The 14,455-nt window shown below is 40.5% G+C and overlaps 1 non-coding gene across 1 annotated transcript; it reads left to right on the top strand.

Annotated features, from left to right (window-relative positions):
• Positions 1 to 2,772: 2,772 nt before the first annotated feature.
• On the top strand, positions 2,773 to 2,879 carry LOC141619505 (small nucleolar RNA R71). Its single transcript, XR_012531725.1, has one exon. It is a non-coding gene; the product is annotated as a small nucleolar RNA R71 (small nucleolar RNA).
• Positions 2,880 to 14,455: the final 11,576 nt, after the last annotated feature.

Here is a 14,455-nt window from a genome sequence, read left to right as displayed (position 1 = left end):
CACTCATTCCTACAATAAATCATAGAAATTCCGAAGTAAACCGTTTCGGGAGAAATAGTAGCTTTATGCTAACAAATAAGCATAGAAATGCGTGCCAAAACTGCAAATAAAGTGTATAGAATATGCACGTATCAACATGTATGTAGCAAGGTTGAGTAGGGAGTTGCTAAAACCTACTTAGCAAGGCCTAATCATAGGCTAAACATGAAGAGTCATGTCATTTCAATTGAATTGAAATGAACAACTACATACAAGATCAAATTAGATTATAGAATATGAAATAGTAATCAGGCATTGACTATTCATATGTGATAATCGCATTTGTCGTTCGAGTTTTTACTTTAAAAACGCTTTTCTTGTACTTTGTTACATCCAAACGGGTTGTATGACAATGTTGAACCCCGTTAAAGTGAACCCGGATTAACATGGTATTTGCCCATAGTCACTTGTATGAGGTGACGTCTCGAAGTGACTAGAGTGTGATGCGATTGATGGCAAGTTCAAGTGCCATAGAGTCATGTGAGATGACTAGTCGATCACATAGGCAGACTGTTGGGAACACTCTGTCGGGCAGTGACCGCTTATAGAGTTCTGGCAAATTTATAAAGCCTGGTCGTGGCGGGAGCTACTATAGTATTCAAATGAGTCGATTCTTTTGACTAAAGACTGTTCGCCTAAGTTGCCACAGTTTCAGATTAGCTTTGATTTATGTTACTACGAACTTCGTAAATGGGGTCAAATGGGCATATTTTGGGTTATGATGGCTGTGGCTAGTCGAAGGGAATAGTGCGATAAGAATTGTCCACTTCTTTGTCAGGGTTAAAACAATATCTCACGGCCACTCGAGGAGTAATGAACTGGAAATGTGTGGCCACGCTCGGAAGGTATCTATGGTAGATAAGTTCCGGTCAATCAGTTATTCTCCAGATCGAGGACACCACTCTCGATATGATCACTTGCAAGTACGACCCGAAAGACACCTTGCATTGAGTGGGAGATAGTAATAGGACAAGAGAACTGGTGACGCACACTTGTCGAGGACAAGTGGGAGATTGTTGGAATATGTGTCCTCCGACAGTAATGCGATCACAATTATCGATCATATTGATCACATGTTTAAATCTCATTTTAAGAATACGTAAGGGATGATTCATTTTTATAGTCAACTGATCAACATTAATCGGTAACGATTGGCTTGCTAGAGTTTGACGTTACTGTCGTGGGACGGTGGTGGTCAGTTGATCCCTTAAGGTCACACCTAAAGGATGATGCCCTTATCTGTAAAGTTGATTAATTGTATGATGATACAAGTTGATCAATTCCTTAAAATTGAACAATTCATTTGTGAGAGAGAATATTGATATCTTATTGTAATGGGATTAAATAAGATTTATTTTAGTAATTGAAATGCCTTGTTACTAAAATTGTTTATTGTTTGAGAAACAATAGAGATAAGAATGAATGGTTAATTATAATTATAAAATGTTGTGAATTATAATTATATGACCCATTTTATTTACGTGATCAAGTATCACTAGTCAATTTGTTGTATGTAATTTAATTAATTCATAAAATGATATTTATGTGATAAATATGCATCAAATTAATTAATAACATGTATCATACTACATGTGACATATTGTGTGACAAGTGACAAATTGACAAAATAATATGGAGGTCTATTTTATCTCATATGACCGAAATATTGGAGGTAGTATGGGTGAGTGGGTGTTTTGTTTAATGGATAAATAAAACACTATGAATACCTATGATGTAGGGTAGTCTTACACCTACTTTACTTAATAAGAACAAAAAGTAAAAGAAAAGACCATGCATTAGTCTTAAGATACTCCCTCCACCGGTTTTGTGTAGGAAGAGGAGAGAATTTTATTCTCTCAATTTTTACTTGTATTCATACACATGCAAAAGTTATCCTCTCTCACATATTCATCCTTTTCTTCATCAAAACATGAGATTTTTGATTCATTTTGTTCATAAAATATTACTAAAATTATTAGTGTAATATATGAGTATTAGTAATCAATTTTAAGGTAAACTACTAAACAAATATCTAGCAAATACTATTTAGTGGAGATAAGGGATAATATTGGTTGCAATCAAGAGAAGAATCTCTACTTTGGGATTTTTGGAGGATCATCCTAATATTCATTATAGCTCAAGAACTAACAAGTAGGAGATCTTGTTGGTGCCCAAATAGCTAAAATATTCATATGGTATGAAACGATTTTTCCTTACTCTTATTCTAGTTTTGCATGCATAAGATCTTTAAGTTTTATGACTAAAACTTTAAACCAAAATATATAATGGGTATCATTCTTGTATGCTTGGAAAGCATTAACTTGTTCACTTGTTCCCCTACATTCATTTTGATCATGTCCCAAGGTTCCACAACTTTCACATACTCCACTTAGGATTGAGGATGATCCCACCATAGCATTAACATGTTGTTTGGGTGATTTGGAAGCTTCATCGAGCTTAGCCATGGCCTTCTCAAACTTCAAATTGATGGTGTCTATATGAGCACTTAGTTGAGCACCCAATTGTGTGATGGAATCTACCTCATGGCTTCCTCCTCTAGTGGCCTTTCGAGGCCTACTATATTGGGAATTATGAACCGCCATCTCTTCGATTTTGGCCCATGTTTGATTGTCATCAACTTCGGTAAACATCCCATTGGATCCCATATTGAGAATATTGCGGGAGTCTTGATATAGACCGTTCCAAAATTGTTGCACAAGGAACCACTCACTAAGCCTATGGTGTGGACAAGAATGACAAGTGTCCTTAAATCTCTCCCATGCTTCATATAAGGATTCCTCATCTCTTTGTTTGAACCCGGTGATTTGGGCTCTCAACATATTAGACTTCTCCGAAGGGTAGCATTCCTTGTAGAAGTCAAGTGCTAACTTCTTCCATGAATCAATACCAAGGGTAGCCTTGTCTAGGTTCTTCAACCATTGCTTTGCGGTACCAATCAAAGAAAAAGGAAACAATACCCATTGGATTTGGTCTTGAGTAACTCCGGTTTGAGAAATTACATCACAATAGTCACAAAAAGTCTCCATATGTGAATAAGGGTCTTCACTAGGCATCCTCCAAATTGAATTCTCTTAACTAGTTGTATGAATGTGGGTTTGGTAATGAAATTACCGGTTAAATGTGGCGGTGTAGGAGTAGCGTTTGGTAGATTCTCCTCGGTTTCTACGGAATGTGATAAAAATTTAGGCATTGTGGGTTGATTTTATGGTGGGTTTTGAATTGGGTTATATTCTCCTTCTCTTGCAAAAAGGTTGGTAAACTCAATGTTATTTGGTTGAATGTCCAGAATCTCTCCAATACCTACAACTCTTGAATTACCTCTAGCAACTCTTCTATTGTTGGTTAAGGTCCTGTCAATCTCGAAATCAATAGGTAACAAATTACCTTGTGATCTCCTAGTCATGCAAAATATCAAACAACTCGAAAACAATTAGAACAACCTTGAGGAGATTGAATTCCCCAAGGTAAAGAAAGAAACAACTAAAAACAATTAATGAAAATCAAATCTGTTGAACACTGTCCCCGACAACGGCGCCATTTTTGGTCCGGTTCAAACTAGTCGTCAAAAGCTACCAACCAAAACAATATTTATAACTTCTCAAACTCTCTTAGTAAAGAGGTAAGTAAAGGTTGGATCACAAGGGACGGGTATAGATGTAGGATTCTCAATTGTAAACTAATCAACAAAATGAAAGTAAACTAATGAAAACAAAGCAAAGGAATTAAAGAGGTTTGTAAACAAATGATTAAAAGTACTAGGGTGTCATGGGTTCATAGGGGATTCATGGGATTAGATCATGCAAACATGTTCTCAATTAGATGCAAGCACTTATTGTTGTGATGGGATCGAGTTAGTGTATATCTTACAATCCCTAGGAAGGTTTAGGTCCCGGAGCCGAGTCGTCTAGACTGTACAACACCTACAAGTCAACTTAATTCTTCCTATTCAACTCTATGCATGGTCTAATGAGATTCGAGTTGGTTTATATCTTACAAGCCTCATTGAAAAGATAAGGGATGGTCAAAAAATGCAAGGATTCATAGGCTCGCATTTCATCAAACATAACATGTGCATAGGTTGAAATCACAACAGGCAAGCAAATTAATTATGAGAACATATTAGATTAAGCATAGATCAATCCTCAGGTTTGATTCACCTAATTCCCCATTAACCCTAGCTAAAGAACTACTCACTCATTATCAAGTTTAGCATGCTAATAAAATTGTCAATCATACTAACAAAGCAAAACATGATGAATAAATGAAAGTGATTAACAATAATTAAACAAGGGTAAAAAAGAATTATACCTATGAAGATGATCCAAATAATAAAGCAACGAATAATAGAAGTACTTGATGATTGATGGAAGGTTGTCAATCCTCCAAATAAACCCAAATAATCTTCTAATTACCCAAATAAAAGAAAGAACAATAGAGAAATTAAGGAAAGATTAAGATGTGATTAATATTGAGAAATGTATTACAACTAAATTAAGACTAAATTATGATAGGATTAAGAGACTATTAAGATTTAATGAGATTGGATCACAATCTAGGTAGTACAAAGGGGTATTTATACTAAAATTAAGTACAAGGATTAGGGTTACTAAGGCTTTAAATGTCTATTAAGACCCTAAGAAAACTTGAGGAAATGCTACTCCTGAGGGACATGCGTGGATCCTCGTTGCTAGTCCTGCCACGATGAGCTTGTCCTATGCTAAGGCACGGGCTGTTCTGTGTTGTGATCCACTCGGATCAGGGAGGGGACGCTCAGATCATAGATCTTTAGTCCGCTCGTCCTGGGATCAAGCCACGCGGATCCTGGCAGTTTGTTACGCTCGGAGCATGATCGGGCCGCTCGGATCCTTAGACAGTGTAGTTCCCTTGTTTGGCTCCTTAACAATTGTGGACGCGGGCCCATGGGGCGAAAAGCGAAGCAAGCTTTTCACTCTTTTGGTTTATTTGCATTTTTGGAGTCACCACCAATTGATTGTGGAAAATTGGAAACCGTTCGAATACCTCGTGTCATGTCAAGACACAAAGTAATGACATAAACACTAAGCACTTGTCACCCTTAGCATTCTATGTCTAGAATGACTCTCGTGGATGCCAATGAACACGGATGCTCACAGAGATCTGGAGTAAGGGGTGAGGGTACGTATTAGGAAGCTCTTTTGATCGAACACCTAATCCCGCCCACCTCGATAGCGGCCTCTACTAATGATTAAGAAAAATCGTCTATACTCGATGTAATGTCAATTTATATGCATGCAATGCAACATACAACGTTTTAATCCTAACATGTGAGAATTAGAATTAGTCGGTTAACACGTAATTTATCATACAAGTGCGTCGAAGTAGAGATTTAAATCGATTACATGTGAAAACATACAAGCAATAATAAAAGGAATACAATAATGAAAATTACAATAAAGAAAATTACAATAATTACATCGGATTAATGATTTATGTCGAAAATACTTTTAAAACGGATAATTTGAGAAAGAATAAATAAATAAATTAACGAACAGGAATTAGGGTGATAATACGATTAATAGTTAATTAATACGTAATTAATAAACTAGGTCAAGGCAAAATGGGAGTTCAGGGACAAAAATCAACCGGGAACAGGCGCAGCTGATGTAGAGCGATGTCGTCGGTTCACATCCAATCAAACACATTTATAATACTCAACAAACAACTAGTTAGCGGTAAGTCGAGGTCGATCCATGGGACGGTGTACTTTGGGTTCTAAGTCTATCTATCACGATTATGCTAGTGTCACAATTTGTTTGGTTTGTAGTTGTGTCTTAGGCTAATACAAGCAATAAAGTAAAACAAGCAATAAAAGGAAAGATGTAAATAAATGGTTAAAAGTGCTAGGATATCATGGGGTCATAGGGGATTCATGGTATTGATCATACAAACATGTTTACAAAGTTGCAAGCAATTAATGTTGTGGAGAAACCGAGTTGGTTTATATCTTACGGTTCTTAGGAAGAGTTAGGTCCCGGAGCCGAATCGATTAGATTGTACAACACCTACAAGTCAACTTACTTTCCTCCTAATCAACTTCTATGCATGGTCTAACAAGACTCGAGTTGGTTTATATCTTACAAGTCAAGTTGAGTAGATAAGAGATGGTTGTAAATGCAAGGATTCATAGGCTTAGCATTTCATCAAGCATAACATGTGCATAAAGTTGACATCACAACAAGCAAGCAATTTGATTATGAAAACATATTAATTTAAGCATGAATCATTCCCCATGTTGGTTTCCCCTAATTACCCACTAATCCTAGCTAAGTAAGTACTCACTCATGATCAAATTTAACATGTTAATAAGGTTGTCAATCATACTAACAAAGCCAAACATGATGAACAAGTAATAAAGATTAACAATAATTAAAACAAGGATTAAGAGAATTATACCTATGGAGATCCCAAAATAATAATGCAAGGAATAATAGAAGAACTTGATAATTGATGGAAGATTGTCAATCTCCCAATAATAACCCAATAATCTTCAATTACCCAATAATAAACTTGAACAATAATTATGGAAAGATTAATGTGTAATTTGTAGAAAGATTAAAGAGCAATCTATGCTAATCTACTCCCAATCTAATCTAAGAAAGCTTCATAAGAGGTACCCTTGATTATTTACAAGTGGGGTATTTATAGTAGAAATTAGGTGGATGCATTAGGGCTAACTAAGGGCTAAACTAGTAATTACACTTTTTAGATAGAGCAGGGAGAAGCCGGTATTTCTTGAAGTAAGGGCTTCTTTTTTTGAAGCTTGAAGAAGACGAAAATGTGCTGGGCCGGAATCCGGGCGGATTGATGTCGGGACGGGCGGATTGGTGAAGGGGAAGACGGGCGGATTGGGGTGAAGACGCACGGATTCTGTAGATTGGGGACGGCCGGATTCTAGAGAACCCGCACGGGTTGGACTGTAGTTCTCGTTTTCTCTTCTATTCTTCCCTTTCCTTCACTTCCATTTTATTCTTGTAGGCTTGGTCTTTAGTTCTTGCTTCCTCCTCATAATAGTCCATCAAATATCGTCAAAAAGCTTCCGAATATGCACGAAAGACGGGAATTTCCGCCTTATTTTCTTCTTTCCTACAAAACATATAGAATGCGATAGAAAAGCAAATAGGAAGGTTTTGACGGATAGAATTGCCAGGAAGTGCTATAATAGTATGCAAAATAGGCTCAATTAGGGGACTAAATGTGCGCAAATAATGGTCACATCAGCAGCAGAGCTGCGTCCCTTGGAAGAGGCGCAGCAGTTGCTGCGTCCGTTCCTCGGTTGAGTTCTGGCTGTGAAGCCGAAATTGCAAATTGTTAATATTCGTTGGTGATTTTAATGATCGATTATGAATAATTAACTCGGATGAAAGTGATTAACATATTATTAACATATGATTGGGGTCATAAAAGCAATAAAACATGGACAAAACTAATTAGAACGAATTATTTACAAGATTTATAAGATTATTTACAAATTAACAAACTAATCAAATTAATTAGGCTAAATAGGTTATTAATGATGAATTAATGATGGTGACAGTAAATAACAGATACAAGTATATCAAGGAATGAATTCCAGAGATTCAATATGGGTAAATCGATAAACCCGAATTGACTTATTGACGAAAACCCGCAAATATGGATTATAAGGGATTTAAGTCGGGATTTTGAAATATTAATTAATCAACAATGAATTATTTACATGTTAAAATTATTATATTGGAATTATCGTGTTAAAATAAATATGAACAATTGAAAGCGAAACAAAACAATCGAATTATCAAAAGACGAAGGAAGAAGAAAGGAAGCAGGAACTGCGGCAGCCTCACGAAAAGGCGCATCAGGTGCTGCGTCCTTTCTCGACGTATGTCTCCTGATAATTCGTAAAAAGGGTTTTAAACAAGGTTTTATAAATCGGTTTTAAGAATACTTTCGACATAAATCTTACAACATTAGTTACGATAATAAAGAACAATAAACAAAAGAAGGATTTACATCCTCAAACTTACATGTTTGACGAAACGAGATGAACTAAGTTAACGTTTAGTGATGCTCGACTCGAATGTACGACGAAAGTGCCCTCTAGGAGGAAAACGAATAAGATTATTAAAGTTGATTATTGTGGAGTTGGTCAAATTGGCCGGTCATGCAAAACGAGGCTAGGACTCAGAAGGATCCGAGCTTACGTGGTCGAAAGTTCGAGCACGTAGACGCCAAAAAGTAAGAACGTGGTCTAGAATGCAAAGGGAGAAGAGAAGGGCGGACACTCACGTGAGAAATATGTGAGACCGAAGGTCTCTATTTATACTAATCACACGACGGCAGTAGGGTTTTTCGGAGAAACTTTGGAAGTGAATCTCGAAAAGATATGAAAAGATACGAAAAATACGCAGAGAAGGACTTGGGAAGAGGCACAGCAGACACTGCGTCTCTTGGAAGAGGCGCAACACTTGCTGCGTCCTTTCCCAAGTGGTTTCCTCCTGCGGAAGAAATATTTCTGTGTTTTGATTATGGAATAACGGATTAATCTCGTTTCCTTAATATTTTGTTTGAATATTACGGGAGATATTTTACGAAAGATTAAAATATTGCAAAATATGGAATAGAAATATCCGGAACATTCCAGAACATTCTGACTCGGCTTTAGAAAATGAAGATGGTTTTTGACCCGGACTCCAAATGTATTCTAATTACAGCCAAAATGACCGTATCGACACGTAGATGTCAGTTAAGAGGTACACACAAGTGTTTGAGCGATCACTTGACGATAAACTTACGAACTGTCACAAATCGTTCTGCGTACCAAACATGCGGCCCAATCATCACCGGGTGGTTTGCGGGAGGTGCAGAAATGAGGTATCTCCAGAGCCCCCACTTTGACTGAGGATTGGACAAGGCGAAAGTCAAAGTATAGCCATCAGGTCAATCAAAGATTACAATCTGACGACTATGGCGACACGAGGCGGTTCAAGGGGTCTGAACCAAGGACCTGTCGTCGGGAACATTTTAGAGTATGTCGACTATCGGGGAGTGTCGTTTAAAGTGCATTAGACTACATAAAGAGGCTCGCAAGCCATAAGAAGAAACCATACCTGAAATTCCTTAAAACTCCAGGGGAAACAAAACACGATATTGGGAGAAGACAGTAGGACGTAGTCAGGAACCGCTGGGAGAAATCTGCTTGGGTCGGCTTCAAACAAACTTCAGAAGAGCTTGGGGTCGATGTTGATCTCCATGTCTCGAGAGGGACGATTGTCTGTCGGTAAACTCTCACTGGGGGAACATAATCGAGAACTTATCTCCATGTCTCGAGAAGGACGATTGTTTGTCGTGAACTATCGCTGGGGGAAATATAATAAAGGTGTATCGAAACACCTGTCAAAGAAGAACCGCCCATTGTGACAAGCAAGGCCTTAGCAAAAACATGGCAACAGTTTGCTGTTGGCTTGGAAATACGGATCCGGGCGAAGAAAAAGCGTCAAACGGACCATATATGTGATATGGCATCGAGGAAGAGGCGCACCAAAGATGGGCCCACAAAATAACGAACTTATAACGAATCTTCGAAAATTCATATGGAGGGAAACTGAGGAAGAGGCTCTGCAAGAACTGCGTCCCTTGGAATAGGCGCAGCACCTGTTGCGTCTTTTCCTGGACGTGGCATTCCTGCGTAAAAACCCGAAGAAACAGAGGGGTTTATTTCATTATTTCGAAATATAAACTCTCAATTTCTCTCTCAAATTCCAACCATTTCTGTCAAAATTTGATCCAAAAACTTGCATTTGCCATGACTAATCGAGGTATGTGTATTATTTTTGCATAAAACTTCTATAATAGATCAAATTGGACCGACAAAATTAGGGTTTCCAACCCTAAAATGTCGAAAATTTGGGGCTTTTCCCCCAAATGATTTTGCCTTGCAAAGTTGACCTTGTAAATGGCTAATTCGTAGTATAAGGATCATAACCATGTATTTGTTTCGAATTTTGGTTGAGTTTTGAGCATTTGAATGAAATTACGACGGTCTCACAGCTAAACCGTAAATCGCTTCGAAAATAGCCTTAAGATTGCCCATTTGTGACAAAACTTGGTATTTGGAATCCTTGTAGTATAGGTAAACTTCCTACCATCTCGGAATTTTGATTTGTGACGGCTTTTCAGGACACTTTTCTAGGGCATAATCCCCATTATAACGAAATGCTGTCGAAATTTCGACTCGAACCCATGAATAGGCTTCAACTTAGGCTTAACTTGACACAAATTACCACATGAGCGGACGGGTTTCTTGAAAATTTCCAAGGATGGCGAGAAAAGAGCGATTTCGGAGCTCCGAAAACTCGAAAATCCCCTAATTAAGGCTTGTCGTCACTTGACGCGGCCTAAATTCACTTTAATTTTGTAGGTGACGAGGCTTCTACATCTGGGAGGGATCACATGGACGTGGACAGCGCTCTTAACCCTTCTCAGATGCTTGAGGAGGTGTTGGAGGAGGCTTTCACCGCTGCGGTGATGGCTGCTGAGGTCGCTGAGGACGAGGTCCTCGAGGAGGAGGTTCCTGAGGAGGAGGAGGCCCCGAGATGGGCCAACATTGGACGGGGTGGTCGCCAGCTGAGGGGAGCACCTGCGTGGTCTGAGACCTAGGACAATAGGCACCTGCTTTGGGCTACGGAGGGTCACCTGTCCTACAGGACGGTGAAGAGCTTGGTAACTCGAATTCATCACTCTTCACTCATCCTCTTTCATTTCCATTTGTCATTCCTTTTCATTCAATTAAAGATAGCTTTTGTTTCAAACCAACATAGGAGCCCGGGAACATCAGATCGTTCTCGGGCTACAAGACGGCGATGGGGTGCTACGAGAGGCTGTCGGCGGAGGAGCGAGCCATGATCGAGCGGGGAGCATTCGGCGCCCTGGTGCAGGCTTGGAGGGATATGGCGTAGAGGAAGCTTCGGGCCAACCTTAGCCTGGTCCGAGCTTTCTTTGATCGGTTCTGGGACACGACGTCCACCTTTCACATGCCTTTTGGTGAGGTGGAGGTCACGTTGGAGGATTACGGCATGATTTCTGGTCTGCCGTATGGGACTGAGGTGGTGGAGTGGCCGAAGACTGTCATGAGAGTAGACTCGGCCGAGGCGAGGAGGTTGATCGGCTAGAACTTGGCGGCGAAGGCTGCTGCATTACCTGGTTTGGTCCCTAATTCCTACGTTCGGGACTTCTTTGCGGGGAAGACCCCGACGTCGGTGGTGATCGAGGGGAGGGAGATAGCTCCTCCGCCTTGCACTGCAGAGTAGAAAGTCCGCTTGTGGCTCTGGTGGTTCTTGTCTTCGATCTATCTCGGAGATAAGGGGGAGAGGCTGTCGATGAAGCTCCTTCCCTTTCTTTCTAACCTGAGCTCCCTAGGCCGTTGGGACTGGGTTACTCCTTGTTTTGCGGTCCTCATCCTCTTCATGAGGGCCATGGTTCATCCGGAGTTGATGGAGAAGGGGATTTCTCCTGCTGCTGTCAGCCCTGGACTGATGTTGGAGGTATGAACCTTCATTTCATTTTATGAAAGATCATTTCCTTTTCATGTCAAATCACGAAAGATCGTTATTGATTATCTTGCTTTATAGGCATGGGTGCACTCCTACTTTCCGAGCCTCGCGCCCAAGAGGACGGAGCCGGTGGAGAAGGCCTATCCCATTGTGAGGGATTGGGTGATGTGCCGTACGAGGAGTCGGCGTTCCTTCCACGACGTCTGTCGACGGGCGGTGAACGCTCTTCAGTTGGACGACGTGAGTACTTACCTTTGTTAGTTTCTTCATTACCTTTTTCAGAACTGATCATAAGAATGACTTCTTGTTTGCTTTTCCCAGTGGGTGCCCAGGCCTTGGGTGTAGTACGGTGGCGCTCCTCCCTTTGTGGCTGAGGTCCTTCGACCTAGGAGCTCGAGCCGGTTGCTGCTGAGGACGTCGATGGGTCTTGTGTGGTACTTGGGCGAGCTCTTGGGTCGTCAGTGCTCTCGGGATGTCTTGACGGTTCCTATCGATCCTCCTAGGACGATGTTCAGGGAGCCTTCCGAGGCTGAGAGGGAGGCTGACTTGGCAGGTGTTGGTGGTGACGCCCTCCTTCTTCCGGGTGAGGACTACTCGACATTCCTTTACGGGAGGTTGGCATACTGGCCGGTCGTGGTGAGTATTTACTCTCCTTTTGATTATTTTGAAAACACGATGAATGATCATCGACTTAAATAGAAATCCTTTGACTTTACAGGAGGTGGAGGCGGCGGGCATCGAGCCCCCAGAGTACCCCGAGACCCTCGAGTACACTAACGCGACTGGGAGGACGACGATCTCCGAGCTGCGTGACTTTGACGTGGAGGTGAGAGATGCTGGCCTGGACGATTAGCAGCATCTGATTTGGAGGGTGAGTCTCTTGACTTGTATAATTTTGTGTAAGAACACATTTGCTTGAGTTTGTCCAATCGTTAAGAATCTCTTCATTTGAAATGTAGGTTGCGCCATCCCGGTTCGTGTCTTTGTGGAGGGTAGCCAACCAGCTGCGGGCTATTGCCGTAGAGGCACTTGCTAGCGGCCGAGGACGTCAGGTATGAACCTTCCGTTTACTTCATTTTCGAATTTTCCTTGTGTATAAAATGATTGACATGAGCCTATTCTTGTTGTTTGCAGAGGGAGCGTGAGCTGGAGCGAGAGTTATCCCAGTCTCGGGAGGAGACAACTCGCCTGCTGAGGGAGCTCGAGGTTCGTGACGCCGAGGTTGCTGCTCTCGAGGCGAGAGTTGCTGAGCTAGACAGCGACCAGCAGTAGCTTGATTGTTGCTTTTTGTTTTGGGCTGTATTTTGTACATTTTGTACATTTTGTACATTTTTAGGACCTACATTTTGGACATTCGGACTTTGTTTTGGGGCTCGAGCCCCTAGTTTGGTGTACATATCCCCTCTTGATTGTATATGTGATGGCCTGAGTGCCTTTGCTGCTGGGTTGCTTTGTTTGTACCTGCAGGTTAGCATTGAACATGTTTGGTAGATGACGGTTTATGCCGTCATGCTGCCGAAATTTACACAAAAATCGCATAGAACATTCATTTGTACACATGGCCTAAATTAGCGCAAAACAATGACTCCAAAATGCAAAACTTTTGCCGGAAATGACCGGACGGTAGGGAGGGTTACCCCCTAAAAAAAGAAAAAATAGAAACATGTAAGTTTGAAGGTTAATGTGGGATGGGAGTGAAATGATTCCTCAAAAAGTTTGGAAAAAATGAATAAATTAAATTAAATTGGTAAGATGATTCCCCAAAAAAGAAAAAATAAAAAGAAATGTATAAGTGTGCTAAAATGACGAAAATGTTGATATCGCCTCGAAATGCGTGCCCGTAAATTAGGAAACACGAAATATGGTAACTTGACGTATTTACCAAAATAATAACCCGTATGAATAGGAAATTATTCGTTGAGGAATTTAGGAAAGGTCCAACGTGGAAAATCATAGAAAGAAGGCTGAGGAAGAGGCGCAGCAAGAGCTGCTGATGTGACCATAATTAGAGCATATTTAGTACCCGAATTAGCCTTGTTCCCATGCTTTTTAGTTCATATTTGGGTCATTTATTGTCTTTAGTTCTTTGTTTTACATATTCTTTGAGGTTTTGATCCCTTGGTAGGAAAGGAGTGCAAACCTTGCATTTTCATGGCAAAATGGAGCTAAATTGATTGAATTCAATGACCAAGCATCAAAGAGAAGACAAGACTAGAAGGCCTTTATACATACTATAGTAGATGAGCAATGATGAGAAAATATCCTTGCATTCCCGAGGAAATCCTCAAGGATTTTATGAAGAGAAAGGAAGAAAAGAAGAAAGGAAGAAGCTGACAGAGAATCCGAGCGGATTGCCCACAATCCGCCCGTCCAAGACAAGCAATACGAGCGTCTTCCTCAGCGGGACGCTCGTACAGAACCACCACAATCCGCCCATCCACCCCAAGAATCCGCTCGTCCAAAAGACCTACAATCCGCCCGTCCCGTGCCCTGGACGCCCGGATTGTGTGACAGCTAATCCGTCTTCTACTTGTTCAATGAAGGATGCGCATATTTTTCAAAGACCGGCGAAAAGGAGACCGGAGTCTCTCTTGAGACCGGCGATTCCTCAAGGAGTTAATCGTCATTTTAGGCCTTAGTAAACCCTAATTTATGTACCTAATCCCCACTATAAATATCCCATTAGTCTAATTAGGTTATCATGTTCTTCTTAGCAATCTCTAGTGTAGTTTATATCAATCAAATCTCTCTTTAATCTTGTAATCAACTTTTAATCAAGTCTTAATACAAATCTCATTTCCTTAATCTCTCTTTTGTTCATCTTTCAT

This window comes from Silene latifolia, chromosome 1, assembly GCF_048544455.1.
Source record: "Silene latifolia isolate original U9 population chromosome 1, ASM4854445v1, whole genome shotgun sequence".
NCBI classification, from domain to species: Eukaryota; Viridiplantae; Streptophyta; class Magnoliopsida; order Caryophyllales; family Caryophyllaceae; genus Silene; species Silene latifolia.
This window is presented reverse-complemented; position numbering and strand designations above follow the sequence as displayed.